Raw genomic sequence first — 27969 nt, forward strand, 5'->3', positions numbered from 1 at the left:
GATCACCAATGTGCTGTAAGCAGCCCATTTCCAAAGCCTCCCTCCAAATCCACGCTCATCTGATGCTACATATAGAATTCTCCCCTGTATCAACAAGGCACCAGCAGAGCAATTACTGAAGCAGAGAAATGAGCCCCCAAAGGTGCTAGGAAAAGAATACAGAACAGCCTGGCAGGGAGTCATTTCTACTCGCCTCCAGTTTCTGAGAATGATCAGAACGACATTATTGAGGGCAGCCCAGGATGGCAGAGGTAGCTACATTCATTCCAAACACACATCACACTGTGTCCTGGCTATAAATTCCAGCAGCAGCAGGTGTGCGCTTCAGAGGAATGACTTCTGCAATTAAAATAGTGACATTTTAATGGGTTATGCAGATCAGCTAAGGTTCTAAATCATAAACCTCCTGCCTTAGATGGAGAGAGCAGGCCAAGCAAGAAGAGGCAGCATCAACACTGTGAACATGTCCGGTTCCTTCCGACCTTTTAATACTTCACTGTGAAGCTGAACGTTGACCTTCACTTCCACGGAGGCCTCTTTCTGCTGCCTCGCAAAGGCAACTCTTCATCTTTGTAATAACAGGGGAGCTGGCTGGACCTGGTGCTTCTCCAGCATCTCAAGTGTTATCTGATGTGGTCCCATTATCACTGGGAATAAAATAAACTGTCTTTTTTGGTAAGCGAGTGAGGAGCGGTGTAAGTGTGGAGCAGGTTCAAGGCTCTAGGGAGGTAAAGTGCACAAATAGAAACCAAAGGGGGGTCCGGAAGATGGCTTTGGTGTTTTCTGCTTGCAAATCATGGAGATGAGATTTGGAATTTCCTCTAAGACCTAAAACTAAGAAGGTAAGAAAGGGGTCCTACTTTTAAAGACTGTTGGGAACAGAGAAGTACCAATAAGACATTATAAATACAATGCAGTGTGGACAGAGAGTGCTGGGGAGTGATCAAATAGGTAGGTCGGAGCTATATAATGTGGAGTCAAGGTCACAGAAAGCCGGGCAAAGCCCACTGGTCTCACTTCAAAAAACAAGTCACCCCCGATAGTCATTTTGGAGTTGACCTCCCCCAAAGGAGCAATAGAGCTGAAAGGAAGTCACAGGGACCATTTGCCCCCATCCTCTCATTTTAGACAAAAATAAATTTAAGCCAGAGGTTAAATGACTTGCCTAAGATCACAGAGCAAGGAAATGGGCTGCTGCTTTAAGACAGCGTGTGGGTTTCCTCTCTCTTCTAACATCATGCTTTCTCTCTTCATTGACAGAGCGGGTCCCCGAGGAATCTTCAGCAAGGTGGCAGGAAACATCCTGGATGCACTAGAGATGTACCTGTCTCTGCAGCCATGTGATGTGGTGTAATGAAGGAATGACTCAAGAAGAGCAGGTTAAGCACATGACGTGGTGGGGGTGGGAGGGAGGGCAGGGTGCGCCCTGTGTCTGGACGAGGGGGAGAAGCACTTTGTGCAAAGCCTGGGGTGGGCAGAAAGAGGACAATGAACCTGAGTAGGCACTCAAGTGTAATTTCTTGACTCTGGCACTCTGTACATTATACCAACAGCCATTAATCTTCACCTTTCATCTTTGATCTGCAAAGAGCAAAGTAGGGCAATTTATTTCTCCTCCTCTCCCTGTCTCTGCTCCCTTTGAGGTTAGGAGTCTAATGGGCAGTAAAATGATAAGGGGAAAGAGCAGAAGCCAGCACCTGCAGCTCCTCCTCCATGAAACGCCACTCCTGGATGGGGAAACTCTAATCCCATCTCGTAGTGAATTACAAGAATGGGCTTGCTTAACACCCAGTTCAACCCCCTTCTAGCAGGGAAAACTAAGAACTTTATTAACCAGATGCACTGGCAACTGAGGTTTTGTGTGTGAATTGAGTTCCATCAAGCAGAGATATGACTCAAGATTTTGATCAGAGTTAATCCACATGCACAGCAAGGCCGGGCATAGCACATCCACCCTGCTACTGTGGGGTGGGGCGGCAGCAGAATGATCCCCGAGACATTCACTATGGTAGCAGCTTCGTGAGTTCACAAAGGGGCAGCCACCTTGATAGCCTAGTTCCTCAAAATGGTTTTGAAAGTTATTCCTAAAAAGCTCAGCTTAGAATCTGTTCTTCAGCCCTCCCACTGATTCAGCAAGCACGCGCAGTATTAACATTTACAATATGTCCCATTCCTGCATAAACTAGCCACCATGGATTCAACTGTCTGAAAGCCCTAACAGAGTCTTACATTAATACAATAAAATTTTGCTTGTAATGAGCCCTGGTTTAGGATAACATATGAAGAAAAGGAACTAACAGTTAAGTACTCTGTTCAAGGTATCTTATATGTATCATATGACTCAAGGCTCAAAAGTACCTTGAAAGATAGGGATGATAAAGACTTGAGTTACACCAATGGTAGATACTGCCAGGGTTCAGACAGTGAACCAGAAATAATCTACACCCACGCAGCTTACTGTCTACGTCAACATAACTTTCTAGCCGACTTCATGGACAGGAATTTCTAATTCCACTGCCTTCATCAACATGACTTTGCTTTTCCAGGAAACTCTTGGCCAGGAAAATGAAAGTGGTAAATACAGCCATGCATCTTACATCAATGTTTCAGCCAACAATGGACCATATATGTGATGGTGATCCAATATGATCAGATTGCCTAGTGATGTGGGCTTCTCTGTGTAAGTACACTCCATAATGTTTACACTATGATAAAAATGCTAACAATGCATTTCTCAGAATGTACCCCCACTGTAGAGTGACATGTGACTGTAACTTTATTATTCACTTCAGGGGTGTCCCCAAAACTGCTCCATTTTTCAATATACAGCATCAAACCAAGACTTTCAAAACTCTTGCCTTGCTGTGTCCATTAATCTTAAACTGTTATATCAAGCTCATCACCCAATCCTAATCAAGACATCCTCAAAACCTCTACATTAGCCCAAGTCAACTCTCTACCCTCTGAGACACTAAGACTCCATCAAGGCAGGGCTCACCTGAGTGAAGTAAGAAAGAAACCCAGCCTCATCTCAGCAGCATGGGGAGTCATGGTTCAGCTAGGGTCAGATCTCCCTGTGACCTTCCCACTCTATCTTGCTCTTTCTCACTGAAGGCACCAGCAATTCGTGTTTCCCTGGATTGAACAGCTCAGTTGCTTGGTATAGAAAACTTGAAAGAGCTGGTCCCTATTTCCTCTAAGGGCCCCCAGGCCTTAGGAGGCTCCTTCCCAGCACCTGGGCCTCCATGTTCCACCTGCATTTCTGGCCCTGATTTTGGATGTGGGGGAATTGAAGTTCCTGCAACCAATGGAACATTAACTACTTTATTGTCTACTTTAATGTAGATTTATGAAACACAACTCCAATATCAAATGGAGGTAATTTCAGAAACCCTTCGAACATTTTTGTGGCTTTTCAGTGGACTTTAATCTGGGTGTTGCTGGAATTTGAAGGTAGGGTGTTGAAGCAGCCCATCCGTTCAGCAGAGTACCAGATGGTTTTCTAATGCCAGTGCTTTGCAACTCCATCATGTGTTTTTAATCCAATCTAAGCTGCAACCATAAGTATAGGAGACTATTGTGATGAGACAATGCTCACAATACTCTATCTCCCCTTTGCTTTATAGCTCACAAAACCCTTTAACATGCAATGCCTTCATTCAATATCACATCAAGTCAACTTGTCCCCATTTTACAAATAAGACAACTGAGCACTGCTCCCTCTTAAGTGGTCAACTAATAAAGGGTGGGGCAAGGGCTCATCCCAATTTCCTAACTCAGATACAGAGCTCTTTCAGAACTCAATGCATCAGGGTAGGGCAGCAAAACGAGGAAGCAGGTACAGGTAGCCTAGACTCAACTCCTGGCTTTGCTACTTTTAAGCTGATAACCGTGGGTAAATTTCTCTGATCTCAATTTCTTCAACTATAAAATGTGGAAAATAACAGAACTTATAGGATTGTTGTGTTGATAAAATATGTCATATGATTTACATAATTGACTCTGAATAGCACCCAGCACATGATAAGTACCCAACAACTATAAGCTATTATTATTGTGGAGGCACAACATTAGAATCTTTGGCTTTGCTACCGAAGCAGTTTGTAGTCCTGAAATCAAGATCCCAGATGCCAAAAATCTGGCCATAAAAACAAACGCAGAACTGTAGCTACAGGTGGAAAGTACAGAAAAGAAGACTCCTTCTCACTAAGTGTTACAAATATTAGTACATTAACCTCCCAGAGAGTACAGATGGTGAAAGAAAGGAACCTTTCCCATTGCTTTGCTCAGACGGAAGTAATAACAGGAGAAGGAGCAGACAAAGAAGTGAAGACTCAATTTGGTGACAGTGGGAATAAGAGGCAATCAGAGGGAAATGGAGAGGGGGCAGGACAGGAGCAGAGAATAACCTGGATCAATCAATCAATCTCTCTCTCTCTCTCTCTCTCTCTCTCTCTCTCTCCCTCTCCCCCCCCTTCCTCTCTCTCTCTCTTTGTCTCACACACACATACACACACACACATGCACATACACCAATTTACAATCAATTTGGAATCCACTGTAAATCAGCGTGTGGGTATCATGTAACAGGGATAGGAGAGAAAGGCTGTCTTAGTAGCAGAATATTGAGTGGTTAGCAAGGAGAGAGGAGAGACAAAGAGTTTACAGTTGCAGAGTTTTGACCTTCATTGCTTAAAGGCACAGGTAAGAAGCATGCACTGGAGATTCTCCTCACAACCAACTAATAAACTTGAGTGAACATAATGTTCAAATGTTAAGATTCACTTTGGAGAGTTTGAGTTTGGGATGTTTTGCTCTTTGTAAGTTGAGTACTTAAGCAGAGCCCTGTGGTGAGCACCTTGATCTCCACCACCCGCACTTACAAGCGGTGTGATTTGGGGCAACTTACTTAACCTTTTGTGTCTTGCTTTGAAAAGTTGAAATGATATCTTTGCAATGGGCTTGCTATGAAAACTAAATGAAATAACATATGTAAAGTGATTCATTCTGTGCTCAGTCCAGAATAGGTAGACAGGAAGCAATGGTGATTGTAAAGATGAAAGGTAGTATAAAGCTTGTGAATCAGAAGGGGAATACTGAGATTCTAAAGTAACAATGTTTTAGGCAATGTAGAAGGAGAAACTGTGAATGTCATTGGGGCTGAATAATGAAAATGGGTATTCCCTGCGGACCGTTCCGGCTGGCTGCTTATCACAGCAGGAAGCTAAGACTCAGTGAGAACAAGGAAATAATTGAAGGGTTACATTCATAGAACAGAGTAGTAAGAAAAGCTTGAAATAAACTCTGAAACCATTTTTGAAAAGCAATCAGCTTAAGTTCTTCCATGTCAAAGTTGTCAAATGATATTTTGTTGACCAAGAGGAAGTAATTCCTAGAAAAACTCTCAGAAGTAAGGTAACAAACACAACCAGACATTCTCCACTTTACACAATGGAAGTACTACCAAAGGTATGGGTTGTCAATAAAATTTTGGTAAATAGATTTGCATGGTAAATGTACTAAGTCACTTAATGAAAAGAATTTTGGGGTAAATTCCTTTATAAAAGGACAAGGAGAGTAGTGGAGCCACTTTGCAACACTGTTTGACAGTGTCTACTAAAGCTGAATCTAGGCACATCTTATGACCCAGCAATTCATTCCTAAAAATATGTCCAATAAAAATACATACATATGCAATTGAAACAACTCTACATGTTCACCAAGGACATGTTCTAGAATGATGATTAGCAGGAAAATTCATTAATAGTTAAAAAGGAAAGTACCCAAATGCCCAATGCCAATAGAATGGGTTAATAAGTTATGATACAATGGAATATTATATAATGAGGATGACCGATTCCTAACTAGAAACACCAACATAGATAAATTCCACAAACATAAAGTTGAACAAAAAAGTCAGACACAAAAGGGAACAGATTCCATAATTCCATTTATATAAACTTCAAAATATTAGAAAGTTAGCTATGGTAGGGTGAGGTAGTGATCAGCAGATGGAATTGCGGGGTTCAGGTGGCCTGGTCACGTTCAGGGTATTTATTTTTTAGTATTCATCTAGTTGAATACTTAGAGTATGTGTGTTTTTCTACTGTGTATGTTATACTTCACATATAATAGTTTGATTTCAAAGAGAAGAGATTGGTAGACATTGTACTAGGAAAGTTACCCGCACAATCTCATTTGACCTTTACAGATAATTGTATGAGGTTAAGTGTTATTCCCCAATTTTAAGATGCAGGAGGACCAAGGCTCTAAGATTATGCTCTTTTCTCAAAGTTGCATAGCTCATATGTGGGATCTGGGGGTCTGGATCCCTGTGGGTCCAGATACTAATATTCTCATTCATTGTCATTTATTGTTGGACATTTTCCAAAAAATACTAGAACTCCTTGACAAATGGCACCCAATGAAATAAGCTCCAAGGTCAACTTGAAAAACTGAAGAGTTTTGCAAAGTGAGTATGCTTGAGAACAAATTAGGGAGAATCCAGTTCAAGTATCACCAAGCAAGAGAAGAGTTAAAAACTTTCAATGAAAAATGTTCATAAACCAAACTGCTACTCAGACGCTTTCCCTTTCTCTCAAGTTCCTCTCCAAGCCTGAAAGTACTAACATAAAAATTCCCAATTAAAACTGACTTCTCATGAGTGATGGGATGTAGCTCTATTCAGAAGCTAGTGGAGCAGAATCTCGTTAGGAATCATGCCCCAGCAATAGAATCACTGGTGTAACAAGTGGGAAAATGAAGATTGATTCATGAAGACTAGAAGGCTAACCTCTGCAAAAGCAAGATACAAAGTTCTATTTGAACTTCTATGAAAATCCTCCTTTTCTCAAGTTTCTGAAATCCTTCTCTGCCAGTGTGCTTGGAGAGTTTGCTTCCCTGATGCTTTCTTCCCATACCATCTTCCTCTCTCCCTCACACTGGCTTCTGGGTATCTCAGATTCTGAGCTGGGTTCTGAGACCAGACGATTGGGCTCAAATCTCAGGTCCACCACTAACTTACAAAATGACCTTGGATGGCCTTCAACCTTTCTATGTCTCAGTTATCCTCCTATAAAATGGGGATAATAATAGTAGTCACTTCATAGAGTTGTTAATTATTAAATGAGTAAATGCAGGTAAGTTATTCAGAATAATTCCTGGCATATAGCACTAAGTTGATTTTAGTAGTTGCTATTATTATTCATTATATATAATATTTCCCATACATAAAATCCAAAGTAAAAGGATAAACTCTTTCTTGATAATTGCTGATTATTGTATCCATAGTACTTACTAGTATCTTAAGTATTTATATTTTTTAAATTTCAGTCTTCTCCTATAAAAATGTTATCTCCATGACAACAGTGACCTTATATTTCTTGTTCACTACTCTATGTATGATTTTCAAGTACAGTTCCTGGAATATAGAAGGCTCAATAAACATTACCAGAATAAATGAACTGCAATTACAACTATCCTTCATTGTCCAAATTATTTAAATTTCTGAGATTGAATAGCAAGTTTGGACAGTGAAAGATATATGTTATCCAAATTTGTTTAGTTCTTGATTTTCTGATAGAACCAGCAGCCGGAGTTCGGAGAGCAAGGAGTTTATCTGAAAATACATTTGTAGCTGTTTGATTTCTGCTTTTGAATAACAAAGGATGTCTGTATTTGAAGAGAATGAAAAACAAAGGTCTCTATTTTTCTCCTTGGAAATTTCTGCAAGAAAATGGTCCCTTTCAGCAGTTTCTGTCCATTTTGTTCTGTGTCCCCACCCCCTCTCTTCTTTGCTACCACTCATCCTGACATTTAGAGCATAATCCCTCGGAGTTACTGATGTTTCAGCACCACGGACAGCACCACGTGGTCCAGAACCTTTTGAACACTTCATTGTATGGTTCAGAATATGAGGAATGAACTTGTTCGAGTGAAGGAAGACCCTATACAAATTACTTTGCTAAGCACTGCACTGAATTTTAAAGGAGAATAATTCATATGTGTGTTGGGGAAAAAAAAAATATATATATATACACTCATTTAACTCTCAATACTGAAATTAATGGCACTGGATTTAGAGTCAGAAAACCCTAGATTCAAATATTAACTTCACCTTTGGAAAGTAACCTCACCTCCATAAGCCTCTTTTAAAAATGAAATGGAGATATTCTTTCTTATTTTAGCCTTGAAAACCCAGACTTAAAACTCCTCTTCATGAGACGTCTCCATATTCTTATATGTAAAATCGGGTAACAACTGCTTACTGTAGGTCAAGTGGGAGATAGAAAGCAGCCTAGCACTAAAGAAGGAATGTGTCAAATTTAAAAGAAAATGAGAAGACTATCCTGATGCCAGTGAGAGAAGAGGGCTAGGGGGTTGAATATGAGGCTGGGGAAGGGCATGAGTCAAATCCCAAAGGACTGTGAAAGCCAAACCAAAAAATTCAAATATCCCAAAGCTTTGAAAAACTTCCCTAATGACGAGGACCATATTTTCTTCTTACTCCCAGCCCAATAGTAACTACCATAGGGCTGCCCCATAGTGAGTACTTGATAAATGCACATTTATCAAATGAATGACTTTGATGAAATTTAGAAAGCAGCTAATGACCTAGGTGCCATCCAAAAAGATTGCCTCTGCAACGATGAGCTATATGTAAAGTGGGAGTGAGAAAAATCAAGGTCCTACAGTTTGATCTAAAAACTCACTGCACAAAACTAAGATGGGGAGATGTAGGTGTTTACCCTGGTTTCAAGGAAGAGTATGCCCCTGCAAATGTCATTCTTATCACTCAATCAACAACTATTCATTGAGAGCTTATTGTGTGCCAGTACTGTTCTAAGCCATAGAAGTAGGACAAACACAGACCCTGTCTTCAATAAAGTTTACATCCCAGTGTAGGAATACATAATCCACTCCCTCAAAGCCACTCAAATAAGTAAACTATAAGCAGCCCTCACTATTTAAACCAGCAAACATCCAGATGTGAGTCTGGATGATAGAGCAGCTTACTTGATGAAATAAACCAGATGAAGAAAACAACCAAAAGAAGGAGAAGACCTTTTCTATGCAATGGGATGTCAAGCAGGATTTTGTCTTTTAATTGCTGTGTGCAGTGGCCCAGAAAACAATGAGCAGAAAAAACTCTATATATTCATATTTAAGTTAAAAGGTAAGCTGTCTGCTGGACTCTGTACAGGGCTCTTTGGAAGTCGAGAGGAAGAAGACCCAGCCCCACCACCACCACCAGCCTCTGTGGTTAAAGTTAGAAAACTAGGGGCTACCCGTGGTGTCTTGCAGGAAGTCCACCACGTGTGAAGCATTATTCCCTCTCCTCAGCCCTTTACAGAAAGGCAGGGGGCATTTTCACACTATTGTAGATCACCTCCAAAGATGGCTCCCCACAGTTTCTCCCTTCTTTATGTGTACCTGCTCCATCAAGAGGTAGAATCTCTTTCCCTCCCCCTTGAATCTGAACTGGGCTTGTAATTGCTTAGACTAATAAAATGTGATGGAAGAAATATCCCAGTACTTCTAAGCCCAGGGTTTCAAAGTCCTGGCAACTTCTGCTTTCCTGATTGGAAGGAAGTAAGTTGCCATGTAAGAAGTCCAACTACCTCCATGCTGTGAGGAAGCCTAAGTTACAATGAGGAGAGATCAGGTGGAGAGGAATGGAGAAATGTGGTTATATGACTCCAGTTGAGCTATCCATGCTGGTCCTCTACTGTTTAAGTCACCCTGGGTATCTTGAAGCATATACTAGCCATCTCCACTGGGCCCTGAGGAATGGCACACATCAGAAGGGTATGAAGGGCCCAGCCAGCTTGAGTAAGTCAAACCATGCATCATTTTCCAATCAGAGCAGGAGCCACCACTGAAAATTCTCCTGTTGGTGTAGTCATCAGGTTGAGACTAAGAAAAGGTTAGAAAAGGGAAGGAGGGCAGACTGAATCTGGGTCAAGCTCTGTGGGTGGTGGCGGAGGCAGAAAGTGTAGGGAAGCTTCCTGAGGAGTCCCTGGATTAGACTAGCATGCTTTCACAATATTCCTAAGTCCCATTGACAAGAGAAATTTATTGCATTAAAATTAACTGTTATTGAGGATTTATCAGAAGCCCAGAACTATGCTGAATCCTTTATATCCTGGATCTCATTTAATTCTCACAAAGGATACCATAAGGTCACTTCTATTAGTATCTCTGTCATAGCTGAGGAGACAAGGTTCAGAAAGCATGCATGTTCATGACTTATTCAAGATCACACTACGACAAATGGCAGAACTGGGATTCGAATCCAAGACATCCCGGCCTGTAGCTCAAATCAACCTCAAGATCTGGCAACTGTCATGTAACAGCTGTTATCTTAATTGCATATTTAAGTTCTAACGGACTTTCATTTTCTGTGAACATATTTATTCAACACAAATTTCACTGGTGCTTTTGCAAAAAGGTTAAATAAATATAAAATGTGTTTATACTGATGGAATATTGCCTTGTTAGGGTGTGTGGGGGGGGTTAATATTTTAATTTTCAAAATATATTTTTGTAATGTACATGGAGGGAAAGGAAAGTATCAATAAGTAGGTTGCAATCCTCCACCCTTAGAGATTATAAGAAAGAACAAAAGGAATAAAGAGGATGTTCAAGAAGGTTTACAGTACTTTGGGGCTTTTACTACAAACTGCAGTAAAGGTTCTATTTCCTTTTTTATTATTTGGGAATATAGAGTGATGTTTCTTTGAAAGTGATGTCATATCTAAATTTGGCTCTAAGACAACTGGGCTTTAAACTACCTGTAATAATGACTTTTTAGCTTTCTCAAAAAGAATGTCATTGGCTTCTAATATGGTTATGCATTGGGTGTGGCAAACTAAGTTATCTGAGGAACTCTGGGGCTTTACTTTACCCTTTACAAGGATCTGCTGCCACCCACTTTACCTAGGAAGCATCCTAAACATTGGAAACATGGGAATGTCTTAGAAAGGAATATAGGAGACATGGGAATCTTTTACAAAGTTCCTTCTCTTGTTGGAATTCTCATGGGGAAAAAGAGTTGAACAGGACAAAAAAAGTGATGAGTCTCTGAAGAAGAGGAAGCAGGATGATATGCTGAGCAGTGCCGGGATACCTTAAGCTAGGTAGTCCAGGAAAACCACTCAGAAGAGATGACACTGAAGCTGAGATCTGAGCAATAAGGAGTAGCCAGGGGCAGGTTTGAGATAGTCTAGTCTAGATAGTCTAGGTAGAAAGAACACCCATTGCAAGGAGTAGACCTGGTGTGTTGAAGGGACCAAAAGAAGTTACTGTGACCAGAACCTGATTTGCAATGGGAAAAGAAAAACTGAGACAAAGTAGGATTGGAACACAGGAAAGACTTAGATCATAGAACCTACAGTCACCATAGCATTTGGGGTTTTGATTTATCAAGATGGAAACTTAATCAAAGCTTGAAAAGGTGGTAGTGATTTGACAAAGTTGCATACTTAGAAGACCACCCAGAATGTACTAGGGAGAAGGAAGTGTGGTGTTGTGGGGATGGGGGGACAAGGTCAAAGGTGGAATCAACGCAAGCTGTTAGGAAGTTATGACAGTGGTCTGGAAAGGTGTACAGGGGTTGAAAGTGAGGAATGGCATGGCCCTGTTGATGAGGGGAGGGGTTTGGAAGTCATCCACACTAAGATAGAAAGAACACGTGTCAGGGTAGAACCCAAGAGCTGTGCTTTACCCATGATAATCTGAGATGTGTTTAGACAAGAAAGCACATTTGCAGAAGCAATTCCAAACTTTATAAATGGCTGCCACTGATGGCCACTCTGGTACCTTCCAACACAGAGACCCAGCAATCCTAAGCCCCTACCTCACAGGTAGAAGATGTCTAGCACCTTTGAGGTTGGTTTGTCTATGAAGAAAGAGATCTGACAGTTTTTAAGTAGCAATTGCCATTCTAACTTCTGATCTCTGAAAGTGGCCTGAGAAGGAGGTTGATACACTTGGCAAGAATTCCCAAGAGATGAGTGTGGATCATCTTTACAACAAGGTACAGCTCTCCTCTCTTAGCACTTAACAAGGAATGCATTTCTTTCCTATCAACCTCACTCAGCTTCACATTTGACCATGATTAAAAGTGATGAGACTCTAAATGCAAATAAATTATTCACAGCATGGCCTACCAAATTACAAATTCTTTCTTCTCATACAAAAGCTGTGAGAGATGTCTCCGCACCTCTCTGCTCAGCTCCTGAAATTCAGCCACTCACTCAGGGGAGAAGCATCCAGCCTACAAGGCTTTTTTTCCAGATTGGCCACATGATCAAAATGAAATCTAGCTTTTGGGAAATTTTTCATTTTCACTGGCCACTTATCCCCCTCAATTTCCAAAACCCTGTTTTCCCTCCTTTGATGCCAACTGGAAAACCTAAGGCACTTAGAAACTCTTGGAAGGTCCAGAAAATCCTTGTAGCCAGCCTTCTTTGAGTGTCTGAAAAGTGCCTGATTTTCACCACTTGCTGCCAGTAAGTAAATATTTGGCTACACATTAACTTATCTCTAACAGGTCTGCAGAAGGGAAAGGGAACATGTGGGTATTTGGAGCATCCTTTTGCTTAAGTCTTCCAGGAATTCTTTAAAATTTTTCCTAATACCATGCAAATCCCTAGTCTTTGTATTGGTAGAATAATAAGCTTATCCTCCATGAGTGAATCTGGCCTTTCCAGTAGGAGAGGAAGAGTATTTGTTGGCTCTAAGCTATCAAATCAGTTCATCTTGGTTTGCTTGGGAAGGTGGTTCAATGCATTAGGTTCATAGTAAATCATATCCAAGGGCTGGGGATAGAGCTCAGTGGTGGAGCAATTGCTTAGCATGTGTGAGGCCCTAGGTTCCATCCCTAGTGAGCACACACACACACACACACTCACACAAAGTAAAACATGTCCATACAATTGCTTTTTGGTTTAAAGTTGAGGTCATCTGCTACAAGAAACAAAATCAACTCTGGTTAACCTAAATAATCTTAAGATTTCAAGGAAGACTTTTAGGAACTCAAGATCAACAAGACAAAAAGTGAATTAGGCACGGAAGCTGCTGCAGTTCTAGAGGCTCTGGAAGCAGCCACATTGGCAGTACACACAATGCAATTATCAGGGGATATTTTAAAGCTTTTGGAGCAAACTGATATCTTGACCCCATCCTCTGAGATCCTGGTTCCACTAGCCTGGGATGTGGCTGGTCTCTGCTAATAGCAATGACTACATCTAATCATCTTCAGTCCTGACTCATGTTGTTTAAGACTAAATTGGTTAAGTTTGATTCACAAGCCTGCCCCTGGGCTAGAGGACGACAAGGCACCTGGTCTCCAGATCCACCAGATTACAGTACTGAAGAAAAGGAAAGTCTTCAAAAGGAGACTTGAGATACTCTTAAGAGGGAAGATAGATGTTAGGCAGCCAAAATGCCAATTCGCCATCATTATTCTAGATAGAACAGCAATAATGTAATTGATACAAAAATGTATGCTCTATTATGAGAAACAGGCCTCATGATTCTGGTATTTTGTGCTTTACCAGAACCATCCTTTCAACAGAGCAAGAACTTAGGTCAACAGATGTGAGATGCACAGTCCCAGTTGCAGCTGGAATGCAGAATTCCCCTTGCTGCACTGAGCCAAGCCCCAGGGAAGCCCCCAAACTGTCCATCTGCACTTTCAGAACCTGGAGATGCAGGTCAGACAATGAGAAATCCTGTGTTTTCCACCTTTGCATTAGACACTGTAACAACCACACGGCCTCACACTAAGAGAAAGCACTGTGCTTTTTTGATGATGAAGACAAGCTGTCTGATGTCTCCCTTTTCTCCATGTTATTCTGCAAATACCAGTGTTAACAAAGAAGGAAAGAAGTTACTCTGATCAGTGCTGGGAACCATCCACCAGCATGATTTGGTATTCAACTGGTGACAGTATTGCAGGCAGATTGAATAATGAATAGAGTGTGTGGGACAGTTTTTGATAGGAAACATTGTACCCAGGCCTGGAACAATAATAAATCTAATCTCACTAAAAGAGTCAAACTAACATAGTGACCTATGCCACATGATGATCACAACTGTTGACATCACCAAGTGTCCCTGAGATCAGTTCAATGTTTGAAAAGAAGTCAAGATGCTTCCTGAGTAACCTAAATAACAAAAAGGAGACTGACCACCCGTGTAAACTCCATGTGGGATCAGATGAGGGGGAGACAGAAAGGGAAAGGACCTAAGTCCTCTCACATCTTACCCAGACCCTATTCCTCACGCCCCTTCATTCCAAGGGTCCTTAATCTGGAGCTCAAGGACACACTGGACTCACTGAAAGCATTTGCAAAATGTTGCAAGTGTGTCTCCCTGGGCGGAGGTGCATCAGTCCATCAGATTTTTGAAAGAGTCAATGACCCACAAAAATGCTTAACCCCACTGTTCCACGGAAACTCCACGTTCTCCTCCCCTATGCTGACCAGTTCCCTAGACCTCACCCTCTACACACAGGCAGTGTCTCAAGTCATTCAAGCTTGTGACAGGAGCCAGCTCTCTATTCTAGCAATTGGCAGTCACATCCTCTTTATCTGTGGCAGTGGTTTGTCACTTGTCAGAACTGGAGAGACAATTGGCCTCAGGCCCAAGGCTGGTGGGGGTCGGGGTAGGCGTCTTCATGAAGTGGACTGACACCACTGTACTTTCAGACCACTATGACCCTCAGAAATTCAGATTTCTTGGACAGCTTTCTCTGTAGAAAAATTAAAATGACAAAAGTATTGTGTTTACATTATTGGGTTGTTTTAGTTGGGATTGTAAAAGTACTCCCAGACTCAAAGCCCCGGTACCTATAGGAAAACAGTCAAATAGGAACTGCAGTTCTTGATTGGTTGGAAAGTTATGGATCATATAGACCAGATTCTTCTTCCCACACTCCCCAAATCAACTTCAGCACTACATTTTCCTATGTATCCCTTACTCTTTGGTGGTCCATCACACCACAGTGCCACATGAACAGTGGAGGACCTGAAAAGATCAAAGCCCCATGTCACCACCAACGGTCAGTCAACAGTTTTCATACGGCACCCTATAGTGCTATACCCTTGTCAGTGAACACCTCAAGGCCAGGGTCCCCGAAGCTTCTTGTCACACCTGTATGTTCTGTCATTAGTCATCTGTTCAGGACATGTGGATTTGGCAACTACCATGAATCAGGCTCTAAGCCAGACGCAAAAGTTTCAATTATAAATGGTTTTGGCCCTCAAAAAAACTCAGATTCTAGGTGTGGAAAAGGGCACTTAGATCATTAGCTCCAGAAAAGCACAGTAAGTGAAATGACAGGAACAAAGTGCCACAAAAATGGAGGAGGGAAGAGGCTGATTTTATTTGCTATGCTGTTCCAAGCGTGCTTGATGGACTCGTGGGTATTACCTGCAGACTCGTTAGAAATGCAGACTCTCGGGTCCCATCCCAGATCTGCTGAAGTGCAATCTGCATTTTAATAAGACCACGGGCAACTGATTCACTGGCATATTAGAGCTGGAAAAGCGGGTGTTACATGTCAATGAAACGGCAGGCACCTGGTTCCCCTAACAGTCCTAACTGCAGCTGCAACCAGGAGGTGCCAGGAATGATTGGGGGGGGGGGTGCATTTTACATCTGTGTGAATGTCTGTGGATGTGGCATTTAGGAAAATCTGGCAGCTTGGAAGTGATGAAGTAGTTCTATCAATTTCCACACCAGCACAGAACCTTCGTGGCCTGAGCCTGGGGTACAGAGAGATCATCAGTCCTCCCCAACATTCTTTGCTGCCTAATCACCTAAATCTTATGGTATACTATTAACGAAAAAAATGAGAGAGAAACCCTGCTCTTCTAACTTGCCTGGGGAAGATATGAAACTTATTGAGTGGTTATGAATACTGACTCCAGAGTGACCATCTATCTTAAAGACCTTGGACAAGTCATTTAATTTCTCTTACTGCCTCTCAAGTTCTGCTTCTGTAAGAAGTAATGCCTATCTCAAAGACTTCTATGAGAATTTACTGAGATCATAGTTTGTAAGTTGTCTAGATTGCTGAGTGCTCATGATATAACAACAATCAATGATGTCTTCTCATTATTATTAGCTGCTTCAGCAGACTCTGGCCAGTTCTTTACCAAACCTGTTTTTTCTAATCACACAGCTAGGCTCTATTTTCCAGACTTCTATTCTATTTGGAGTAGTCAAGGAATGTCCTGGCCAGTGGAACACAGTTGGAAGAGACAAATGTAACTTCCAGGCCTGGCTCATGAAATCTCCTGTGTGAGACTCCACTCTTTTCTCCCATTTGCCACCAGATGTCAATGTCCAGGGTGATTTGGAGAATCACGGGATATGGAGAGCAGCACCTCCATTAGTCTGGATCCTTGAGTGACTACATGGAGCAAAACTATATTGCCTTCATTACCGACCTAACTACATGTGAGTGAGACATAAACTATTGTGTTGCTATGAGCTTTGTACCCAGACAAAATTCATGTGTCGAAGTCCTAGTCCCCAATGGGGTGGGGTTAAGAGATGGGACTTTGGGGAAGTACTTAAGGTTAGAGTAGGTCAGGAAGCTGGGGAACCCCAAGATGGAAAAGAGTTAAAAACTCCACATATGCACTAAGGAAAGGCCATGTAAGCACACAGCAAGAATGCTACTATCTACAAGTCACGGCGAGAGCCCAAAAACTAACCATACTGGCATTCTGACCGAGGACTTTCAGTCTCCAGAACTGAGAAATAAATCCCTGCTGCTAAAGCCAGTCATGCTATGGTATTTTGTTACAGAAACCCAAACTGACAAAGAAATGTTAAGTCAGAAATTTCAGGATATGTCTCCTACAGTGACTATTGTCACATAACTACAGCTGGCCAGTACAACATTCAAATTCACACAGTTTACCTCACAAGATTGTTGGGAGGATTTCACAGCATAACAAACTGGAAAAAATATAGTAAACTGTGAAGAGTTGTGTGAATATGTAGAGATGGAAAAGAATATCAGATTTAGGAGTCATGACCAAGTTCAAACCCAGCACTGTTGCATGAAAACTAGGTGACCTTATAAAATATTCACACTCTGAACAGATCTAGAAAATAGCAATAAGAGTAACACAGGGGCTGGGGTTGTGGCTCAGTGGTAGAGCGCTTGCCTAGCATGTGTGGGGCACTGGGTTTGATCCTTAGCACCACATAAAAATAAATAAATAAATAAATGTTCTGTGTCCATCTAAAACTAAATGTGTGTGTGTGTGTGTTTATATATATATGTCGCCGCCCGCAGCAACAATTGCACGGGTATTTATCGGAGGTGGACTGGAAATAAACTACTTCTATTCCTGTGCTGCTTCCTTGCTTGTTTGCTTGTTCTCTAGCTTATAGAGGAAAAGAGGCTTACTTGATTTTAGAGGAAGAGAGGCTTTGAGAGGAAGATAGGCTTTGTTTATAGAGGAAGTTTTAGAGAAAGACAGGCTTCTACACTTATCAGAGATCTGTTCCTTCTTAGAGTTCTGCTGCTTCTTCTTAGAGGTGCGTCCTACATCCTGTGAACTAAAGGTGCAAGCTAAAAGTGCTGTCTATCTGAGGTGCTTCTTAGTGATGCGTCCCGTGTACTGCGATCTGTGATCTGCAACCTAGAGGTGTGTTCTCAGTTCTCCACCCAACAATCTGCCATCTGCCTTCTGCCTGCTGCCTCCTGCTTGCTGCTTACTGCTGCTGCTTTCTGCTTGCTGCTGCTTCCTTTTGCCTTCCGCCTACTGCCCACTTATATTCCCTCCAGGAGGCGGAGGGCAGGGCCACGCCAGTTAAGCGAAGATCAGGCGAAGAGCCAGCCACCCAATCACAGCAAGGTCAAGACGAGCAGGCCCGAGCAGGAGCACTCGGGAACACCCATGCATGCATTGTGTGGGTGGACCCACCTGAACACGGCCAATGATAAAGCACCTGATGTTTATGTTAACCGACCTCCTCACCGCCGATGTGATCAAAACAACTTCTGGCTGGCTGCCATCTTGCCCGCATGGCATAGCCCCCAACATATATGTATGTATATACATATATATATGTATATATATATGTATATACATACATACATATATATATGTATATGTATATATAGTAATCCAGTGCTCTAAGACAGGTAAGATGCACTCATGCAGATGACTGCATCTAGAAGTAAAAGCGATTGTTCTAAAAGTGAGATGACTTGGTGGTTAGGAACCAGTCTTCCTGAGGTCAAACCTCAGATCTGCTACTTCCTGGTTAGGAACCTTAGGCAAGTTAATTAGCCTTTATGTGTCTCAATTTCCATATTCATAAAGTTGGGATAATGATAGAATCTACCTCATATGGTTCTTATGAATATTAAACAAGTTGATAAATATAGGGCTCCTAAAACAGCATCTGGGACATTACAAGCAATTAATAAATATTGTTTACTATTAGTATTAAATAGGACATAAGAATTATAAGTATCAATTACCCCAAATCCCTACTTTGCCCGTTTCATTCTCTCTTCCCAGTAAAACATATGGTATTTGATGACTGTATAAATATTTTTGACAACTAAAATGTTAGACTTAGTCTTTTTGCCATCTTTTAATATTTGTTCTTCAAGAAAACTGAGGAGAACATACCTATAGATGGGATGTCTCACATTCAGGAATGATCCATAGGGTGGGCCAGAGGAAGGTAAACAAATATAACACAGTGTAATCCATTTTCTCTCTCTCTCTCTCTCTCTCTCTCTCTCTCTCTCTCTCTCTTTGATACTGGGGATTGAACCCAAGGGCACTTAACCACTGAGCTACATCCCCAGCCCATTTTTTTGTATTTTATTTAGAGACAGGGTCTCATGGAGTTGCTTAGGGCCTCACTAGGCCTCACTAAGTTGCTGAGGCTGGCTTTGAACTCACGATCCTCCTGCCTCAGCCTCATGAGCCACTGGGATCACAGGCGTGCACCACTGCTCCTGGCTAGTGTGATCCATGTTCTTAGCACACTGAGTGTGAGCAACATAAACACCATGAACTCACAGCTGCAGAAGTAGATCAGCACCAATGTCCATACTTATCAAACCATATTTAGAACCAGAGAAATTCTAAAATTCAAAGTCTTTATTTTATAATGAGAAAGCTAAGATCTTGACATGTTAGGTGATTTGACCAAGATGACTGATAATAAGATCATGTCCACAAAAGAATGGATCAGAACCCAAGTCTCTCAATGCCCAGTTCCTCAATTACTCTACTATTCTCTCTCAAAGGGACAGCAAATTGAAAATGGAAAGCAAAGGACATTAAAAAGAAATGAAAAAGCTTTGAAAGATGATTCTAGGGCATTCAACTTTCAAGACTTCAACCACATATAAGATGGATTTCTTCCTCACCAGGAGTCTCCCCAGTCCATCCTGAGCAACTATGAATCCTAACACCCTTGTCTTGGTCTTTCAGCTTCATACCCTACTCCTTTCTATAGATTGGCATCACATGAGAAGACTTCTGAAATACAGTGATGCTGGGGACAGACTAAGTAAATTAGAATGCATGAAGATGAAGCCCAAGAATAACTTTTTGGAAAGTTACCAAGTGATTCTAAAATTCATTCATGGTTACAAATCAATGCTTTGACTTACGGACTTTTGAGAGCAAGAGGGAAAAGAATAGCTACCAAAACTAAAATGTTAGAAGTTTGCTAGAATATCCCAACCCACAAAGCTCCATGTCATCCACTCAGTCATTCTGTAAACATTCAAGATGTTCTGTATGCAAGATGCTAAGGGTACTAAAGCATGGTTCCTGACTCCATGGTTAGCTAGCTCAGCAGCTAGCTAACCTTCAACTGGTGGACTTCAGTACAAACCACCTCCCCACTACATAGCCCAGCCATGCCAAGCAGTCTCTGTGATCCACGAGAGTCTTGCGGATGGTCTACAGGTGATGCTTAGATAAAGCAACAATTAATAACCTTATCAAATGAGATTGTCCTTGCTGAAGGCTGACTCTAACATTTGACAGCTAACAAAACAACCAGTCTTTCCATTATGAGATATAATCTTTTTCTCATCAGTGGGCCTTCTAAAGGTCAAGGCAAAGTGAAAAAAAGCAATTGATTTATGAGTGAGTGAATAATCATTGACTGTGGTGATCCATGTAATATTTCTTGATATTCATCATGTACAGTCTCTGCTGAAAATGCTGAAAGTCACTTGCTTTCATGGGTCCATAAAGTGTTTGATGGTAATGTAGTAGTTCCCATAAGTGAAACTGTTAAGAACTGATGGGTTAAAGGAAGTCTTGGCTAAACAGCCTAGAACACCTGCTCCATCAGCAGTAATCAGGTGTCCGTGACATACCTAAACACCATCAGAAACTGAGTTCCACGGGAAGCTCCTTGGTGGAGTTATTCACAGATATTTTTCTTTAAATCTGAAAAGACCTTGACATTTGAAAAATGTTAAAGGAATTGTTTGATGTAGGCAACCATTCAAAGAATGATTTGTCCTTCGTGAGATAACAAATAAAAGCCTCTTATGGTGTCTCTTCTATCAAAAATCATTAATTAGCCTTTAATGAAATATTGTGCTGAGTATAATATCACTTCTTACAAAGACTTAATTAAATTAACTATGAATAGTACAGTTTCACACATAAAATATATGCATAAGTAGTAAATCCCCCAAGGGATTTCCTCGGAATCAAGTTTGCCAAAATAAAAAAATGTATAAATTGTCTTAAACCAAGAGAAATGACAATAGAACAAAGCAATTGGATCAAATATGATCCAAAGCCAAGTTTAAAAGTCACAGACTCTCAAAATTGTGTGACGCCACAGGACGAATTGACAAGATGACCAAATGCTCTACCCCTTGGTCCAACTTTTCCAGTGGGTAGGCTGGGCTGGGACAGGGCGTCCTGACCTAAGAGGATGGAAAGTTGCAATTCTCCTGTAGACAACTGAGCCCCAGCAGGGGTCCTAGGGTTTAAGATGCTGGGTCATGAGTCGCAAAGAAAGTGGCCATATTTGCACCTGGCTAATGACAGGTATCAAAATCAAGGGATGAAGAAAGCCTTCTGACCTAAAGGGTTGGAAAAGAAACCCAAGTGTTCTAGAATGGAATAGATGAGAAGCTGGTCCCAAACAACGGTTTTGACTAGAGTACTAGCTTGGGACTTTTTGAAGGCCAGGAGGGTTATGATGCACGTCCACTTATTTTAAAAATGCAGGAAGGAATAAATTATCGAAGCACTATTAGTGAAGTAAAGAAACCAGAGTGAACTCACAGAGTCTAGAAGGGGACTGGAGAAAAGGGAAGTCAATACAGCAATGGTCCAGAGGAGAACGCGTTCACCTCACCGCCACGAGGCACTGTACGAAGCCCTCTGAGTGAATGATCTCGCTTCATTCTCACAAGACTCTGTGATGACAGCAGTCACAGATCCCATCACGGAGTTGGAAAAGGCAAGTTACATGGGAGTTCAGTGCAAGGGTCAAGGTCGCCCTGGCTGTAAATGGTGGAGCTGGCTTTAGGACCCGCCTAGTCTGGCTGCAGATTCCTTCCTCATTACCAGACTGTCCTCCACACAGAAGACACAGCCATAACTGGGGCCAGAATGAAGACCCACACCATGTGACAAGGGGCAGGAGTGTGACGGGCCCCGCCCATCAGCCATTAAGTCTGAGAGCTAAGTTGGCGCTGAGCGGAAGTTCCTCGGAGCACTTAGGTGGTAAACAACTTTCAGGAAGTCTGACAGCGGGAGCATGAGATGCACGGGAACACCGCATGCCACGGGGCAACTGCCAATGGACTGGCTGAGTCCATGTGATGTGCACGTGGACAGGCTGCTGATTGGCTGATGGGCTCTATAAGGGAATGGTTTCTGGGGTAGGGGGAGGAAGAAGATCTACGAGAACTCTGTAAGAACCTGGGGTAATAAAACTGCTTGAGGAAGATCGTGTAAGAGTCGTCATTGCGAGCGCCACAGGAGAAAGAAGGAAAACAAATGCAGCAATACTGAGACTGTAAGGGGCCGTGACTGGAGCCAACACCCACAACTGAAAGACAGGCAGATATCAGTGAGCAGGGTTGCAGAGTTAGCCTCAGAACCAAGGTCAAAGCAAGGTCTAGAGATCTGCACTTACCATGTTTCTTAACTTGAAATTCAAGGAACAGATTCACAAACTGCCCCCAAAATTTAAAGTTGAAATAATAACAATAGAAATAATAGAAAACAATTTTGGAAACAGTAAAAAGAATAGGACTGCAGCTTTCACACTTGGGGAAAGAAAAGGGTCTGGAAAGAGCCTACCCAAAATGAAGCCATGTGAGGCAATCAAAGCCTGGACAGGATCTGATCAAGAATATTTTCCAGACTCGAAAGACCAAGACCAATGACCAAGCAAACTCCTCAGTTGGTAAGATGATCAAGAGCACGGAGCATCCGTCTGTCCTGCCTCCTTCCTGTTGTGCCCAGCTAGGAGTGGGAGCCGTTCCACCTCCACAGTGTCTCTTTCACCATCTATAAGTGTCATGGTCACTACTGCCTCAACCCCTGAACAGTCTTCCCGCCCATATTCCGCCTGAAGTCATTCTGCTGGAGGCTGGTACACCGACCTTCCCACAGGGCACCGACAGGGTAGGCTGCCCTTGCTCGCCTTGTCCACCCCCTTGAACAAGGCCTTTGTTACCAGTCGCCCCCCAGGAGAACTTCTCCAAGCTCCTTGCTCTATCACGGGTCTCCTAAAACAGAATAATGGTATTATTAGCTAGGTGAGCTTGTGAAGCAAAGGCCTCAACTCCAAACCAGACAAAGACAAGAACTATTGTTAAATGCCAACGAGAATAAAAATGATTGATTGTATTTTGGGTCTTGGTGATGCAAAGTAACAAATTTCAAACAGGGCAATGAATTATGGGTATTCAAGCTACCTGAATTGTACTAAAATCAAAAGTAAAGATGAGATAATGTTCTTACTACTGAAGAAGTAGAAGAGGAAAGATCAATGGATTTGAGAAATAAGTAAGAAGTAATGTGGAAATATGGCAAATATAACTGATAAAATTTTACCATTCAGATTCTCATATCTAAAGAATTGATATAAATGTATACAAAAAGCCACATTTTACTCATTAGGTAGGCCACAGAAGAATAGTACTCTGAACCCAAAGGAAGTCTAAACAGGATAAATAAATAAATAAAGAGACATGTACTAAAGAAAAACAAACAAAAACAGCTTTAATATATTACTGACCCATTGAAGTAAAATAATAAAACTCGGTGCTGACACTGTTGTGAGGAAAAACAGGTAAGTTGCTGATGGTAGATTAAGCGGAGGGCAGAGATGGTGCCACTCTATTAAGTAGCAGCAAAGGCCAATCCCTACTTCCAGTGATATCCTAAGGGGGAGCCAGACATTTGATGGGGGCATGCTACTAGCAAACAGAGTCATAAGATTTCAGCTTTGGCAAACAATGGCAGTCTTAATGCAGAGCCCAGCACAGGGGACTAAGAAGACACAGGAGTAGTATAACCACTAACTTTCAATGGTCCACATGAAACTGGCAATGAGCATCATAGGACTGAAGACAAGAGATCCTTCCCCCAAATCTCTAATGACCTTGTATAACTCTGTTACCACCTGGAGAAAACAAACAACATCCGAAGCACAGAGTTGCCATCTGACTCAGGAATTACACTTCTAGGTCTACACCAAAGAGAAGCAAAAACATATATTCACATAAAAACTGGCCCACAAATGTTCACGGCAGCATTATTCATAATAGACAAATGGTGGAAACAACCCAAATGGGCACCAACTGAGGCATGGGTAAATTAAACAGAGCATATCCACATAATGGAATATTACTCAGCCATGAAAAAGAATGAAGTTCTGCAATAAGCTACAACATGGATGAACTTTATAAACAATATGCTAAGTGAAAGAAACCAATGAAACAGGCAAATCCATAGAGACAGGAAAGAGATTGGCAGAGGAAAATGGCTGAGAGAACTGGGAAGAAATGGAGAGTGACTGCTAATGGGTACAGTTTATTTTCACAGCAATAAAAATGTCCTAAAATTGACTGTGGTGATGGTTGCATAACTCTATGAATGTACTAAAAGTCACTGAATTATATGCTTTAAATGGGTGAACTGCATTGTATGTGAGTTATATCTCAAAAAAAAAACTATCTAAACAAATATACACCATTAATATGAACCTCTTTCCAACCCTCTTACGTGCCTTGAAGCCAAATTTAACTTGATTTAGGAAACTAGGCTAACAGGCTGTTCCTTGCAGCCCAGCCTTTTGGAACAAGTTCCCACCTGTTAAACATACTTCAATTTCAAGCGGAGGCCCAGGGGGTGTTCTGAGCCCCTGCTCTTCCACCTTTGCTTGGTCCCGTCCATCCTGCCTTTTCTTCTCCTTTTTCTCCCCTTGAACATCAATTTCATTCTCTATCAAAACGTGAGCCACACTGGCTCCTATTTCCCCTCCCAAGAGTTCTCCTGTGAAGAACGCACCCCTCAGTTCAGCTTCCAGACCTGAGGTCACCTCTCCTCAATGGGAGAGGCGGCTGGAGGGCCCCGTGCTCCGCTCTTCTGCGCCTGCACAACACAAAGCCTCTCTCATCTGCCGTGGCTGCTTGCAGTTCAGATTTTCGAATTCAACTTTCAAATTTCCCACTGATGTTCCAGGCCTGGCACTGCCTACCCTCTCTCTTTGGCTCAGCCACATCGAGGGCCAGCTTGTCATCTGTGCAGCCCAGACCTCCTGCCCACTGCTAACCGACTTTCTGGTGGAAGATTCGTCTCATCCCTTGCCAACCTCTCTCACCCTGGATGTCCCCAGCCCCTCCCTCCATAAGCCATTTGTAAACTCCATTCTCTGGCTTCTCTTCCTAAAGCTGGCCCATCACAGATGAGGAGAGGCCAGGTGGTGGTTCCCAGGTGGTCTGTGGGCCACTCAAATGCCCTCTGGCCTCTCCTCAGAGCCTCCCCAGTCACCACAAGGGCAGCTGAAAGCTCCTAGCCCAGGAGCCCCCAGGCCGGCTGGCTTCAGTTGGCAAATGCACAGGCTTCTACTTCCGACCCTGGTTCTGCCTCTTCGCCCAAACAAAGTCGCAGAGGGCAAAGACAGCAGAGTAACTGCAGATATGCAGATTTGCAGATATCCCATGCAGGTCTTTATGCCTTGAGTTCAAACACTGACTCTGTCACTTGACTTTAAGGCGGCATGCAACCCCAGCGTCCTCGTTTGTGAAGGTGTGACTGATGACAGTAATTGCTCACAGGGATAGCTTGAGAATTAAATGAGATAGTGCAAGGGGGAGGCTGGGGACTGCAGTCATTCTATCAGTTTGCATCAAGCAGAATCACAAAAGACTCTTTACATGAGGGACGACACCAAAATCAGACGTGGCTAGCTCTTTAAAAGGACACAAATGGAGAACTCCTCCCTTGTTACTAGGCGGCCTTCTGCAGGCGAAGCCTTAGCTCTGAAAATCTGTTCCATGTGGCTTTGACAGCTTCGCAAAGCCTGGAAAAAACCTCTTTCTCTGTGTTCCTCCCCTCAACTGGTCCAGGCCAATCTGGGTTTTTTCCCAAAACAAAACTGTAATCCCTGCAAAACACAGATCTGCTGAACCCTTTGCCCATCTGAAGGCTGCAAAGCCAGCCATGCCTGTCAGGCTGAGAGGACATGCACCTCTCAGAGCCCGTCAGCACAGTGTCTGCTGGCAGCTGCCGCTGCAGAATGGCAGGTGGTGTGCGATCGACACCACGTCGTCAGTGAGTTCAAGGTCAGAGCATCTGCGGGCCACAGAAGTCAAAGATTTCAATGTTTCCGGTGTCCTGACCCCATGCCTTTTTCCTATAAGTAATTCTCAGAAAAACTCAAACCTTGCCCTTTTAATGTGACAAGCCAACATCCACTGGTGGGCCAGGACCTTCTGTCCCAATGTCCACCCATCTTCCCTGGAGTTCCCAGGTCTCCACAGCACACAGGATTTTGGTAGAGAAGGTACACTGAGCCCCGGGGGCTGTTCCCTGATTCTGTGAACTTAAAGAGGTTTCTGCAGTGATGTGTCGTGCATGCATTTGTATGTTCAGCAAACGTTTATTAAGCACCTACTGTGGGTCAGATACTGTTCTGGGCAACATGAATATAAAAATAACAGGAGCTCATAGTTGAGGGGGGTGAGGGAAGGAGCTTGTAAGTGACAATCCCAGGAGGGCAGGATGTGCTCAGACACAGCCATCTGAAGCAAGCACCCTATAAGTGCACCTGAGCCAGGATCCTGTGGTTCCCAAAGCAACTGACATCTTCAAGAGGTTCAAAAAAGTGAGAAGTTAGCCAAAGAGGAGTGTGTGCCAAGGCGTGCATGTGTGTGTGCATGTGTGCACGTGTGTGTGCATGTGTGCCCGTGTGCGCACACGCGCACACCTGGCACTCCACGCCGGCACACTCCACCACCCAGTATTCATCACCATGCCTTTCTAAAAACTTCACATTAAACATCTCACCTCTTGAAATTTATTGTGTTCCATCCCAGTGGGCAGAAGGTCAGAAAGAACATTCCTGTGAGTCATGCCTCGCTGGATTTCCACATCTTGTTAAGGGTATGCTCACTCTCTCTGGAGGGTCAGACTGCCTGCCTCTCCTCCCCAGTGCACCAAAAGTGGAGGGGGCCGTCTCCTCCGATGGACACGCGTCCTCCCGCCTGGGCTCAGGTCCTACCAAGGAGACTGGCCGTGGGGAGACTCCTCGAGAGAAGAGGGCGACTTAGCTCTCTCCCTGCTGCGGCAGTTCTGCCGTAACTACATGACAATCTCCTTCATGAGCACTTCAGTCTGGGCCCCAGGTCTCGGGCTGTCATTAACTGGCTTCAGATTTGCAATCTGCACTCATTCATTCATGCCATCACTTGCTGAGTGCTCCTTCAATACCTAGTACCATTCCAGGACCAGGGACAGAGCAGCCAACAAGACCTACAGGCGTGTTCTCCTGGACCCCGCATTCCCATGGAAGAGGCAGACACTGGACAAGCAATAACCAAGTAAGCACATAAATGGTAGATGCCCATGGAGTGATCGGTTCTATGAAAAATCAGAGATAAAACAGGGTAATGTGCTTCTTTGTGAAGTCAATAACTTTATTTTTAAGAGGATGCTTACCAAAGGCCCGGCTAAGGGGACATCTGAGCAGAGACCTGAATGATAAACAGGAGCCAGGTGTGTGTGGAGTGGCGGGCGCTAATGAACCTAAAAGACCGAACTATGAAAGTCATGAGTTTAATAAAATCCAAGGGTGGCAACTAGAGGGGAGTGAGCTTCAAGGAAAGGTCAGAGCGGGCAGGAGGGGTGGATGCCAGTAGGGAGTCTGGATCCCATTGGAGAGTTTGAAGCAAAGGGGTGATATGATCTGACTTAGGTTTTTAAAAGAGACTGCATCAAAAGGACTCTGAATTCTGGCCTGAGAGCACCTACCTCTTCCTCCCTTTCTGGGATAACCTCTCTGGACTTGACCTCTGGCTTGTAAACTTGAGGTTCTGTCTAGTCCATGTCTTGCTCCAGCCTCCCACCTATGCACAGGAGCATACCCACCATTCAGTCATCTCACGGCCTTGTGCCATAGTCAACATGAACTTCCTGCTCATTAGCCACTTCCCTGATTGCAGAGTAAACTTCTCCTTTGACAAAACTGCAGATTCTCATTCCCTTTACAGTGGCCAAATTGGCATCTTGCCAATTTCAGCACAGTAATAGAGTCCCAAGTGCATCCTTCCCATGGACTGCACCAGGAACCAGTTGTATAGGGTTTCCAGGTTTGAAAAGACCATATGGGGGATCTAAAGCAAAGCTTCTCACAAAGGATTGGGCACATCTAGGGAGATTTTGAAGGATGCAGATGTTCCTGACCCACCCCAGGTTT

At 42.9% G+C, this 27969-nt stretch overlaps 1 protein-coding gene and 1 long non-coding RNA gene across 10 annotated transcripts in view; one reads left to right on the forward strand and one right to left on the reverse strand.

Moving 5' to 3' along the window:
- The window catches only part of KIAA1549L (KIAA1549 like), a 253214-nt gene that overhangs the window by 140430 nt on the left and 84815 nt on the right, over nucleotides 1-27969 (reverse strand). The window lies entirely within an intron of this gene.
- Nucleotides 429-27819, forward strand: LOC306640274. Its single transcript, XR_013757787.1, has 4 exons — nucleotides 429-842; nucleotides 1261-1379; nucleotides 16347-16470; nucleotides 27000-27819. It is a non-coding gene; the product is annotated as an uncharacterized lncRNA (long non-coding RNA).

Source organism: Sciurus vulgaris, assembly GCF_902686455.1.
Source record: "Sciurus vulgaris genome assembly, chromosome: 11".
In the NCBI taxonomy this organism is placed as follows: Eukaryota; Metazoa; Chordata; class Mammalia; order Rodentia; family Sciuridae; genus Sciurus; species Sciurus vulgaris.